This window comes from Phyllostomus hastatus, unplaced genomic scaffold (genome assembly GCF_019186645.2).
Source record: "Phyllostomus hastatus isolate PE091 unplaced genomic scaffold, TTU_PhHast_1.1 phas_scaffold_114, whole genome shotgun sequence".
Taxonomy (NCBI): Eukaryota; Metazoa; Chordata; class Mammalia; order Chiroptera; family Phyllostomidae; genus Phyllostomus; species Phyllostomus hastatus.
The window spans coordinates 10,276,992-10,286,431 of record NW_025334006.1 but is presented as its reverse complement, the minus strand read 5'-3'; the positions used below and the strand labels follow the sequence as shown (position 1 = coordinate 10,286,431).

The 9,440-nt window shown below is 42.5% G+C and overlaps 1 non-coding gene and 1 pseudogene across 1 annotated transcript; one reads left to right on the top strand and one right to left on the bottom strand.

The window, feature by feature from the left end:
• Positions 1–5,184: 5,184 nt before the first annotated feature.
• On the bottom strand, positions 5,185–8,283 carry LOC123829718 (annotated as a pseudogene).
• Positions 7,077–7,233, top strand: LOC123829857. The gene has a single exon (XR_006787664.1). It is a non-coding gene; the product is annotated as a small nucleolar RNA SNORA18 (small nucleolar RNA).
• Positions 8,284–9,440: the final 1,157 nt, after the last annotated feature.

Genomic DNA, 9,440 nt, shown 5'->3' with positions numbered 1-9,440 from the left:
TTTCCTACACCATCGATTTGATCCTCACTCCTAGATCCTTCCCACCAGCAATAAACAAAGATAAAACATAATGCCCTGGCCAGTGTGGCTCAGTCAGTTGGAACATCATCCCATAACTGAAAGGTTGTAGGTTCGATACCTGGTCAGGGCACATACCTAAGTTGCAGGTTCAATCCCTGATTTGTGCACCTATGGGAGTCAACCAACTGATGCTTCTCTCTCAGTTGATGTTTCTCTCTCCCTTCCTCTCTCCCTAAAAGCAATAAAAAATTGTCCTCAGGTGAGGGTAAAAAAATAAACTAAAATTTCTCTTGGCTTCTATGCTCCATTTTTCTCCACCCCTTTTTGGTAAACTCTTTGAAAGGGTTTCCAGTTTCTTGCTTCCCATTCTCTCTTAAACACCTCCAGCAGGTTTTTGCACCCACTATCCCACCAAATCTGATCCCCGGATTGCTGGAGTCAATGGCTAACCCCTCACTCTTAGGGGCATGTGACATGAGATTACTCCTTTCTCCTTGCAACACTTTCTTCACTTGGCTTCCAGAACACTGCACTCTCCTGGCTTTCCTCCTCCTCCACTTATTCTCAGTTTATTCTCGGGCTTTTATTCTCCATTTCCTTTGCTGATTCACTCTCATCAACACCCCTCCACCTCCTCTGAAAATTAGAAATTTCCATGACTCAGTCCTTGGGTCTCTTCTCGTCAAAACTCCTGGCTTTCATACAACATATATACCAATTACTCCCAACATCTCCAGTCCAGACCACCGTGAACTCCAGAGATACCTATCCAGCTGCCCACTTGAGATCTCCGTCTGAAAGTCTGATAGACATCTCAAAGTACCTATAACTAATCTCTCAATATCATCTCTCAAAATTTGCTCTCCCCAAAGTCTTCTCCATCTTGGTTTTCTAGTCAAAACCTTGGAGTCATTCTTGATTCCTGTTGTTTTCTCCATCTCATTTCCAATGTATCAGGAAATCCTTTTAAAGTACTTTCAAAATGTATTCAGATTCTGACTCTTCTCAGTATTTCCGCGGCTACCACCCTGGACCAAGTCATGTTCGTCATTACCTGATTGTTGCACGGCCTCATAAGTGGGCTCCTTGTTTCCACATTCAAGCTCTTCTTAGATCACGTCACTTCTCTGCTCAAAAGCTTTTGATGGCTTCCTACCTGTATTAGGGTAATGTTAGCTATGTAAGAGATAAGCCCCACTGTATCAATGGCATAAAATAACAAGTGGAAGTTCATTTTCCCCTCATGAAAGTCTAAAAGGGTGGTCCTGTCCAGTAAGTGTCTGTGTAACCGGAACCCGGGTTCCTTCTATCTTGTGATTCTGTCATCAGCACTACATGGCTTTCCAGGTGGCCACAGAAAGAGAAAGAATTCGAAGACTCGCACATGGCAGATTTGTACAGCCAGTACTGGAAGCGGTGGGCATCACTTCTGCCTCTCTTCCTCTGGTCAGCGCTCAGTCACATGGCCACAGAAAAAGGGAGGCTGGGAAATGTAGTCTGGCTGTATTCACAGGAGATGAAGAGGAAACAGTTTGGTAGTTAGCCAGTTTCTTCCAAACCATCTTATTCATAGTAACAGCCAAAGTTTTACAATGGCCTGAAGGTCCTACACGGTCTCCCTCCTCCTTTGACTCCATGCCTGCTACTTCTCTCTGACCTCAGGTCACATGACCTCAGACATTCCAAGGTGCTTCGGCTCAGGGCCCTTGCCCTTGCTGTTCCCATTTCCTGGAATGTTCCCCATCACCTGATGTTCACTCACATGACACCTCGATGAGCCTTCCACCCTTTCTAAGGTTGCAACACCACTCCTGACAGTCCCTTTTCTCCTCCCTGCCTTATTTTATTCCTTGGCACCTATTAACACCTTTTATTGTGCATGTTTTGCTTTTTTATTTTGTTTATTGGCTGCATACCAGAATATAAGCACCATGAGAGAGTTTAGTCCATTTGTTCACTGACGTATCCCCAGTGCCTAGAACAGTGTCTGGCACACAGGAAACGATACACTCATTTGTGGAGTGAATGTTCAGAAGCACCGCATAAGCAGAGTTGGGGTGCCTAAAGAAGAACATCAGCCTTCTGAAGCTGACATCATCCCAGCTGCCACACACAGTCCTTCAGTGTTCTCAGAGGCAGAATCCAGGGCTAGAAGGCCTTGGGTGCGGCCGAAGTGATACCTCCTATGAGTATCAGCCACCAGAGTACTTTTCCTCCTCCAACTACCTTCTAATCCTGGTCCCCCAAAGAGGCTTAATCTGCTTTTCTGTCATCAGAAAGCTCATTTGTTCTCATGGCTTCGTCAGATGCCCCCTGTCAATGACCCTCCTAAGTATCTCCTCTGGCCTACTGGCTCACTCTTTTATTTGTCTCTTCCTTCCTCCCCCTTCCAGTTTCTTCCTTTCTTCCTTCCTTCCTTTCTTTCTTTCTTTCTTGACTTTCATTAACAAGTGCTTATAGTTTGTTGACTTTTTTTAAAAAATCAAGTTGTAAACTATTACTACAAATTAAAACTGAGGTTCTTAAAAATCACAACCATCTATGAAACAATTTTAAAAACTTTAAAGATGTATTGAGAAACCCCCTGCTTTAAAATAAAAGCACACTTGTCATTACCAAAAAGAGACATCTTTAGGTAAAAATAATTTTAAAAACTCATGCTGCATGGATAATGGAGATAGTTCTAGTCATCTGGTCAACAGGCAAAAAGCAAGCACTTAAGGTCTTCAGCTCCAATCCTTTGTTCATTTCTTTTTAATTTAAAAAAATTATTGTTGTTCAAGTACAGTTGTCCCACTGTTTTCCCCATATTCTTCCCTACCCCATTCCCCTGACTCCCACAGTCAACCCTCCCTCCCCCATTGTCCATGCTCATGAGTCCTCTATTCCGGTTCCTCGGCTTGCCCCTTTCCCTTCTTTTTCTTTAATATGTTTTATTGATGATGCTATTACAGTTGTCCCATTTTTTCTCCCCTTTATTCCCCTCGGCTCTGCAGCCCCTCCCACCATCATTCCTCCATCTTAGTTCATGTCCATAGGTCATACATATGTTACTTGGCTTCTCCATTTCCCATATTATTCTTAACCTCCCCCTGTCTATTTTATACCTACCATCTATGCTTCTTATTCTCTGTACCTTTTCCCCATTCCTGTCCCTTACCTCCCCGCTGATAACCCTCCATGTGATCTCTATTTCTGTTCCTGTTCTAGTTGTTTGCTTAGTTTATTTTTGTTTTTGTTTTGTTTTGTTTTTAGGTTCAGTTGTTGATAGTTGTGAGTTTATTGTCATTTTACTGTTGTTTTTTTATCTTCTTTTTCTTAGATAAGTCCCTTTAACATTCCATACAATAAGGGCTTGGTGATGATGAACTTCTTTAACTTGACCTTATCTGGGAAGCACTTTATCTGCCCTTCCATTCTAAATAATAGCTTTGCTGAATAGAGTAATCTTGGATGTAGGTCCTTGCCTTTAATGACTTTGAATACTTCTTTCCAGCCCCTTCTTGCCTGCAAGGTCTCTTTTGAGAAATCAGCTGATAGTCTTCTGGGAACTCTTTGTACATAACTGTCTCCTTTTCTCTTGCTGCTTTTAAGATTCTCTCCTTATCTTTAATCTTGAGTAATGTAATTATGATGTACCTTTGTGTGTGCTTCCTTGGGTCCAAGTTCTTTGGGACTCTCTGAGCTTCCTGGACTTCCTGGAAGTTTATTTCCTTTGCCAGATTAGGAAAGTTCTCCCTCATTATGTTTTCAAATAAGTTTTCAATTTCTTGCTCTTCCTCTTCTCCTGGCACCCCTATGATTCAGATCTTGGAGTATTTAAAGTTAACCCAGCTCTGGCTGGTATGGCTCAGTGGATTGAGTGCAAGTCTGTGAACCAAAGGGTCCTGGTTCAATTCCCAGTCAGGGCACATGCCTGGGTTGCAGGCCAGGTCCCTGGTAGGAGACATGTGAGAGGCAACCACATATTGATGTTTCTCTCCCTTCCTTCCCCTCTCTCTAAAAATGAATTAAAATTTTTAAAGAAAAAAATAAAAAATAAAATAAAGTTGCCCCAGAGGTTCCAAAGATTCTCCTCATTTTTTTTTAATTCTAATTTCTTCATTCTGTTCTGGTTGACTGTTTATTTCTTTTTTCTGCTCCAAACTGTTCGTGTGAGTCCCAGTTTCCTTCCATTCTCTGTTGGTTCCTTTTATTTCATTTTTCACAGCCTTTACTTTTTCCTCAATTTTGTGACCATACTCCACCATTTCTGTGAGCATCCTGATTACCAGTGTTTTGAACTCTGCATCTGATAGATTGGACATCTCTTCATCACTTAGTTATATTTTTTTCTGAAGCTTTGATCTGTTCTTTCATCTGGGCCATATATTTTTGTCTCAGTGTGCCTATTATGTAGTAAAGGGCAGAGCCTTAGGTATTCACCAGGGTGGGGCAACCCACGTAGCTTTGATGTAGCACTGTATGTCGGGGAGGAGTCCTAGAGGGAACAGTGCCATTTGTTCCACTCCTTGCCAACTTTCAATCACTTCCTACACTACTAGCAAGCAAATCAAGCCCTTCTGGTGCTGATTCCTGAGTGGGTGGGTTTGTGTACATTCTAGGACCCTGTGGGTCTCTCTAATGAACTCTCCCGTGGGAGTTTCTCCCACTGCTGCGACCTCCACAGGTTTTTTTCAATCAGAGGTTTTGAGGCTTTATTTCCCTGTGCTTGAACCCTGGGTTGCTTGGTCTATCTTGCTCCCCATTTGTTCCTCCCAGTTTATCTGCACACAAATGTGGGACCACCTTGTCTGCAAGCCACTACCTTGCCAGGTCTGCCAGCTGCTGCCTGCCCCAGTCTTCCAGCCACTGCGTTGTTGTGAGTCCTCTCTGCCCCAGCTGCCTATCTCCACTGCTCCTACTGGTGTGTATGAATATTTCTTCTTTAACTCCTTGGTAGTCAGACTTCCATACAGTTCAATTTTCTGGCAGTTCTGGTTGTTTTTTGTTTTTAAATTTGTTGCTGTCCTCCTTTTGGTTGTGCAAGGAAGCAAAGTGTACCTATTCCTCCATCTTGGCTGGAAGTCTCCTTTTGTTCATTTCTTGCTGAAATTTCATGTTCATTTCTTCTTGTTGGATGACTCAACCCAATGATGGTAGAGATGGTAAACCAGACTCAACTCAACTCCTCCCTGCCCAATTTTCAGCTGGTGGATCAGCTGCTTGTTTCCTTGCCATCTTGTGGTTTAGGATTTGTGGGCATCTGCATCAGTAATTGAAGTTGTGAGGGTACTGACATTGAGGTGGCTGCTGGCAAGGTGGTTGCTGACCTTGGGTCTTATCTCCTTGCTTTTCCTTATCTTCTTCATTGCTGCCCTTTCTAGGTTGTCTTTAGAAAAGATGGCCTCTGCAAAATCATGGTCTGTAGCTCCCATACATATTCTGTCTCACTGGTCTACCTTATTCTCCTGCACCCTGGTTTCAGCATCCGTCATCACTTCTTTCTGCACCAGGACAGTTGGAAAACTGTGGTCAGGGCCCCTAGGGTCTCCGAATGTAGTCAGTTGGGACCCGTCACCTGCAGTCAGACTGGCACTGTTGTTGGGCCTGGCCTCCAGGAGCACTCTCTGATCCCTCATTCTTTTCCCCACCCTCATTATTCTAGTAATCCTGCTGGTAATTGTATGGAGGAACTCTGCGACATGGATAGCATCTGTAATGGTTAGGTCTGCTGCACATGTATTTCCTGCCTTGCACTGAAACTCTACCAGAGGCTGTAACATTTGCTGCCTCTGCACCCTTTTCTCCTTGAACAACATCAGATTCCACAGTCTCTTCCATCTCCTACATTGCAAAGGTACTTCCTGGTTATTCTTTATGACAGTCTGGTGTACAAATACATCTTCCTTGGTGTCGTTCCTGTTGATGGAACCATAGCTGTTTCTTACATTAAGCCATTTTACTGTTCCCAAAACCTTCGTTTTTGATGACCTTCTTGTCTGCACTAGCGGGGGCTGCTGATGTACGGCCCCGGGGGCCTGAGGTGCTGGGCCTGGTATTTACAGCGGTCGTGGTGCTAGTGACTGGGGCAGCTGCAGCAGCTGCGGCTCCATCCTGGATGTGATGGTAACTAGGCCAGCAGGCGGTGGTGGGGTTGCTCAGGGCTCTCTGGGGTCTGTTCTTTCTCTCAATGCCCGCTACCAATTGAACTCCTATTTCTTTCTTTTGAGGTGTTCAGCTACACCTTATACTTACCATATCTTGAATCAACTCATTTCCCTCATTTTCTACTCACCTTGCTTATTCTCCCAGTTTGTTATGATTAAAACTTTACATTTTTTAATGCTTTTTAATTTTTTTCATCCAAGTGGTCACTAAGTCCAGAATTTGTTATTCCCACTTTAACATTTTCCCTTATATATAGTGTTACTCTCCCTTTTCATTGCTGACTAGGCCAGGCCCTTATCCACCAGGAATAACAGAGTTGGAGAGCCCCATCTTTGGCAGAGGGCCACTACCTTATCCTCTAGGACACACCCAAGATGGCAGTTTTTTCACTAGGCTACAGTTTCTTTAAGGCTGTTAAGTGTGGGTTCACTGGTACCTAGCAGAGTTCTTGACTTCAAAGAGGCATTTTTAAAATAATTTTTCATCCCTGGCTCGTATGGCTCTGTGGATTTAGTGCTGCACTGCAAACCAAAAGGTTGCTGGTCTGATTCCTGGTCAGGGCACATGCCTGGGTTGCGGGCCAGGTCCCCAATTCGGGGCTTGAGAGAAGCAATCAATCCATGTTTCTCTCCCTCTCCTTCTCTATCCATTCCCCTCTTTCTAAAAATTAATGAATAAAATATTTTTTCAAGATTTTATTTATTTTTAGAGAGGAAAGGGGGAGAGAAAAAGAGAGAGAGAGAGAAAGAAACATCAATGTGCAGTTGCTGGGGGCCATGGCCTGCAACCTAGGCATGTGCCCTGACTGGGAATCGAATTTGCGATGCCTGGTTTGCAGCCCAAGCTCAATCCACTGAGCTACGCCAGCCAGGGCTGAATAAAATCTTTTAAAAAATAGTTTTTTAGTTGAGGTCTATCCTGATGGGGTTTTCTGTAGACCTACCTTTTTGGAAATGCCTCTTAGAGTAAATATGTTGATTCCTTTATTCACAGAACTGTGTGTCAAAACAAACAAAAAAAGAACTGTGTGTTAGAACTGTGGGAAGGAACTACAAGACAGAACTGCTAAAACTATGAAAGACTTCATAATCTAATTATTTTTATCTTAGGTTTTTGTATACCCCAAAGATCTGTGCTATTCTAGGGAGTAGTAGCTTAAGAGTAGATATGATTTGAAATTACTCATGTTTAGTGGACCCTAAAGTCCATTGCTTGAAGAAATTGAGCCCCAATGATTATAGTTGGGAAATTTTGAAGTATGTCCATATTCGAGTGGAGATTAAAGAAGCTCAACTAAAAGAATTGTGGAATGACTGACGTGGCAACTAGATTGAGCAAAAAAGGGATTAAGGTTCAAACTCAGGAGGAGCTAAAGCAGTGGAAGAATGGAAAACATGCGAAATTCCTTAAATAAAATTTATTCACTTTGAAAAAATAAAACAAAATAGTTTTTAAAAAACCTGCTGATGAAGCCTGTTCTGTAGTTAATCCCCCAAAGAACTACTTTTAATCTTGTTCCACCTCCCCCATAGACATAAGCTTAGAAACCTTCAGAAGACCCACAATTCTTATTGCCTTCAGCCTCAGGCTCCTCAGCTTCAGACCTTTCATTACCTATAGAAATTTACCATCTAGAAAGAAGGTATAAGGATTAGCCAAAGAACATACATGCATAACTCACAGACACAGACAACAGAGTGATGGTGGCCAGAAGGAAGGGAGTTGGGGGTTGGGTGGAAGTAGACGAAGAGGAGAAAATGGGGATATCTGTGATAGTGCCGACGATAAAAATTAAGAAAAAATAGTTACCACTTATGCTTTCCATTCATGGCCCTTCCCCCACCTTTTATTTTTTTAAACATCTGTAGCCTCCTGCCTGGTCTGAAAATTTACCTTCCACTCTGTCCCCCACTTGCCTTTGTTCCTGTTACTACTCGCTGAATAGTCATTCAGGACTTCATTAGTCTAGCCTGAGTCAGACCTCCTTAGGAGCCCTCTCTGGCTACCACCAAGAATCACTGTCGTTCCTTTGAATTCTAGAAGCATTAGTTGTCAACCTCTCATTTCAGTGCTTAAAAGTAAATTAACTTACTTTGTATTAAACTCCTTCATGAGCGTACTACTTGTCTCAACTGGATTTCAAAGTACAGAGGCTTTATGTGCTAAGAATACAGTATGTTTATATTCCATTTGTGCAGTAAACATAGTAGCCCTCATATTTGTTTTAATTTCATGACATGAAAATAAGTGAATGAATTTGTGTTTCTCTTAATCACGGATGTGCATTCTGTTCTCCTAACATTATTTAAGCAGTAAGCTCAGAGCCGCAGATACAAAAATGAATAAGGAAGATCTCTACCCTTGAGCTTAGTCTGGAGGAGGACAGTTGAATAAGCAGTGTTTCATACTGAAATTTGGCAAACTGTACTGAAGATACATAGTGTTATGAAGGCAATTAAGGGAGGACTTACTATGCCTAATGAGGTTAGGAAAAACTTACACTGCAAACATTTTAATCTCGATGTCTATGAACCAGCAACTTCTACTGGCATTCACAAGTCAAAGAATCTGGAAAATGCACTTATTCCAGGTCTAGGAGGTAACTTGATGATGAAAGACCACAGGGAGGTGAAAGGGTGGGCTGTTAGGAAACATGATGGTGGTCAGAAAGCAAGGTATGTGAGAGGGAGTGGTGGGAAATAAATGGAAAAATATTCTGGACACTCTACTCTGAAGCCGAGTGAAGAGACTACTACCCCATCATAGAGGTAATACTAAAGGGCAAGAAGTTGGAGTTACTCAATACAGTTAGCAATTGATACTGTTGATGTAAGAAATTTAAAACCTGTGGAGAATTTTTATCAGTATTTTTGAGCCAATCTGATGACAATTGCTGGGAAGCAAAATGTAAACGGATTGAGAAAATGCCTTGGAGAATCGCAGTTTTGCAGCTTATTTTATACAATAGAATCAAAGGAGATGTTAGGAGGGTTACATGAAATCCCTTGGTGGTAGATTAGGGAGATGGGAGAAAGCAAAGCTGGGAAATCTCTGGGATTGGATAAACGGCAAGAGGGAGAAACCCATACTTCTTTTACACTGGTGGGTACAGGAGTACTGGCGGGTATCAAGTTTATTAACTGATGGTTAATAAACATTTACAACACAGTGATGATATGCGGGGAACAAGATAACAATAAGGGGCTCCTCTGGTCTCCCGTTCTGGTGCCCACAGTTACGCATTGATGGGGTCGGGAAGATTACTCTTA